General features: G+C 33.9%; 1 protein-coding gene across 4 annotated transcripts in view; it reads left to right on the top strand.

The window, feature by feature from the left end:
• Positions 1-3,405, top strand: part of fam168a (family with sequence similarity 168 member A) — a 65,826-nt gene extending 62,421 nt beyond the window's left edge. For all 4 annotated transcript variants that reach the window (XM_051870496.1, XM_051870498.1, XM_051870497.1 and 1 more), the window contains one exon: positions 1-3,405. This exon is cut by the window's left edge and continues 1,103 nt beyond it. The gene's annotated coding sequence lies outside the window, so the exon portion shown is untranslated.
• Positions 3,406-3,806: the final 401 nt, after the last annotated feature.

The raw sequence follows: 3,806 nt of genomic DNA on the forward strand, positions 1-3,806 counted from the left end.
AAAATTTATAAAATAAATAAATAAAAAAAGGAAGGGAAGGCGTTCCAGCATTAATTTCCAATCAGCTCCGGGTTTAGAGTGGGTCTAACCCCTGGTCCTCTGTGAATTCTTGGGCCTTTAGGCCTGTAGTTGCACAGATTTTAGGTGTAGGAACGGAGTTGTTCAATGCAATAATAAGAACGGCCTGCTTGAATGGCTTTTAATTGTAATTTACAGCATTTTTAGAGAGAGATGAGAGAATTTTGATTTCCTATCCCAAGGCCTCGCCTGTATCCATGAATAGTGTACTCAGAAGTGACATATCAAGTATTCTATGAAATGTTATCATACTGAAGCATTGCACATTGACAAATAGACATAACTTAATAACCAATTATACGGTACACTCTCATATTTAATGATGTAATTAAGAAAATCAAGCATTTACTCTGCAAACCATTAGTCTTGGTAATGTCTCTGGAAGTAATATTATTGTCAGTACAGAACAGTATCACTCTCTTTTTGTTATTTGTTTGGCTGATCAACCACTATTTCGATATATAGTACACTCAAAGTGGGAAGAACTGATTCTCTGATCTTATGTGAAAGTAATAACGTCTAGTAATGCATGTGTCATGCGGGTGAATGCAGTATAGTGTAATCAGATGGAAACTATGCCTTTGCAAAGCATGGTTGCATCATGTTGAATCACAGCTTATGGATTGCTTTGAATAATACATTTACTTTACAGCACATTCCCTTCGATGTTTTAAGTAAAGGGAGAGAGAGTGAGGGCGCAGAGTGTCTGAATCCCATGAAAAACATAGGAAAAAATAAATAAATGTTTCACATAAGTGAAGCCTTTTTTTTTTTTTTTTGCTTTATTTTCAGAACAATTATCCTGTAGTTTTTATTATTATTATTATTGTTTAATTCACATTAGAGATTCTCATTAGAATCTCTGCAATATTGTAATTTTTACTTTTTAAAGATATTTTTCATTTAAAATCAACAAAGACAGCAAAATAAATATCATGATTCATAAATAATATAAAGGAAATTGTAATGAAAATAAAAATAAAAATTGTAAAAATAGGCTTCGTTTTCTTTACGCAAAATACCTAGACATGTTCTTGACGGATTACGTGAAGATTACTGTAACTTCATTGCATTATATACTACAGTATAATAATTTGCCTTTAGTCAGAGCGAATCTCTTGACAAAAGCGAGTTAAGTGAGTCAAGAGGCCTTTGGTATATGTAATATTTGTGTAATGATGCATTTTTTTATCAGCATGATGTCATCATCAAGTAATGCAAATTAGTCAAACCAGGCTCATTGGTTGATTATTGGATGAATTCACAGCACATTCACATTTCTCTGTAGCTGTTTTGATGACATACAATGTCATTTTCATGCCCTCTCTGCCCTACTCTTTCGTTTTTCAGCTGGTCTTATACAGTATTATATCAAGCAGTGAACTATATTTTCTTTGTCTTTTCATATGTTTGCATCACAAGACTTGATTGATGCAACTAATCGCTGTAGTCGACATATTAAACATTGACTGATCCGTCAGACCTCTGAACTCTAGGACTAGAGTGACCTTTTACACTGCAAACGAATAAAGGGTCAATTCAGAATGAGAGGACGTTACCATCCACTCTGACATGTAATTTAGGCGCTTTTTACGTAAGTGTTATTTAAAGTTTTAATGATTGATGTTCATTTTTCTTAAATAGAAGATCTTTATAGTTGATCTGGAGTGGAGTGATGCAGTCCATGTGGTTGAGAGGCATTTCAGAGCACAAGTCTTCAAAGGGTTTCCTCTTCCTCTACATGCATTTCCCCAATCTGGCTTTCTCTTCCTCTTTTTATGTTGCAATGATAGGAGGGACAGAATTCAGCAATCTGTAGCTACACTCTTAAAAATAGAGGTTTTTATTGGGATATAGTTTCATGAAGAACCTTTAACAGCCATGGAATCTTTCCATTGTACAAATGGTTCTTTACAGTGAAAATCATGGTGGCAAATTCTTACTGAACTATTTGTAAAAATTGGATAAGAGCAAAGCTGTTGCATTTTCTGGGATGTACAACATTTTAACACAGGGTCATGGTGAATTTAAAGGGATAGATCATCCAAAAATGAACATTTTGGTCTTTTATGTTCCACTGAAGAAGAAAAAAAGGTCAAAAATGATAACAGAACTTTTATTTTTGGGTGAATTATTACTTTAATCCTGAACAGTTGTATCAGAAATTTTTTTTCAGTACACTTGTAAAAAAATATTTTCATGATTTATCACAACATTTTTTTCATTTGTCAAATCAACTTAGATAATTAATGTTGTTCAGATAACATAATATTTTGAGTTTCTGTTGATTAAACCAATCGCCTTTATTGTATTAACTCAAATTTTTAATTTCAGTGAACTCAAATTTTTAAGGTAACCAGGTAACTTACTTTTTTAAGTTAAACCAACAATTCTTTTTTACAGTGTACTCCGATATTTTCCCACTCACCACACATTATACATTTTGATGTATTTCTCTCATTTTAAAAATGGATTGATCCGTTTTCTGTGTGAAATCAGGTGGGTTTTTTGGGAATCATTCGTAAACTGAGTCATTTTCACTCGGCGTGATGTGGATGAGGCTTCGATTTCCTGTTTTGTTTTGTTTTTTTTTCTTCTTTTTCTAACGTATTGAGAACATGTGATGTCGATATTGCAAACCCATGCACTGTTCTGTTCTTTTGTTTCAGGGCATCGATCAAAGGATTGTTTACTAGCGCCCGTGATGCATGCAACGGGTTATTAGCTCTAGTGAAGTCAGTGTCACGTCACCAGTATGTAAAGGTATTTCTAAAGTAATTGTGGCACTGGTTTCACACTCTTGCTGAAAACCTGTGATATGTACCATTGGCTTTGACGCAAACATACGAGAGGTTGCTATTTCACGCTACTGTTTAGGAAAACGGCTATTTATGTTTGACCCATATGGTGAATAAGACTTTGTCGTTTGCATTCTAAATGTAAAGCAAAAAGGGGAAAGTCTTCCAGAATTGATCTCCCTTCAGTGAGTGTTAAAGAGTCCTTGCCCCATAGTATGCATTACGCACTACAGCACGGTTCTGGCACCATCGAAATCTCATTCCTTCGAGGTTCTGGTAGGTCCGAGCATGTTTTCGCGAGTGCCGTCCAGACTGTGCTGTACTACCATTTGAGCAAGGAGACCCGCATCAGGCTTGTGAAATGAAGTGTAAAACTGTTTTTATTATTTTGGGGTTTTTTATTGTTTTGTTTTTGTTTTTGAAGATCAGTTAGTGATCTCTGTGACATAATTAAGCCAAGTTTGTAATTGTATAATATTTACTGTAAGATGTAGAACATTCAATAACTATTAAAATCTTTCCAAAAATCTTTCCATATTTTTTTTTCGACACGCGCTCACACATAACATCATGATGATGATTGATAGGTTCTTTTTTGGTTCGGTGAATACATTAATTAAATTGTCAATTGGTTGAATTATTATTAAAAGATGGTTTACCCCTAATAAATGTTTAGTAGGAGGAGACCTCAGTTTATTTCAAGGTGAGTAACAAGTTTTGATGTGACTAAAAACTGTATATTTGACATTTAAATGTAGCATTTATTATTATTATTAAATATATACAGTATAAAAAAGAGAGTCAGTGGGGTTCTTTATAGAACCCTATGGTTCTTAAAGGGATAGTTCACCCAAAAATGAAAATTCTGTCATCATTTACTCACCCTCAAGTAGTTCCAAACCTGTATGAATTTCTTTGTTCTGCTGAACA

Source organism: Ctenopharyngodon idella, chromosome 18 (assembly GCF_019924925.1).
Source record: "Ctenopharyngodon idella isolate HZGC_01 chromosome 18, HZGC01, whole genome shotgun sequence".
Lineage (NCBI taxonomy): Eukaryota > Metazoa > Chordata > Actinopteri > Cypriniformes > Xenocyprididae > Ctenopharyngodon > Ctenopharyngodon idella.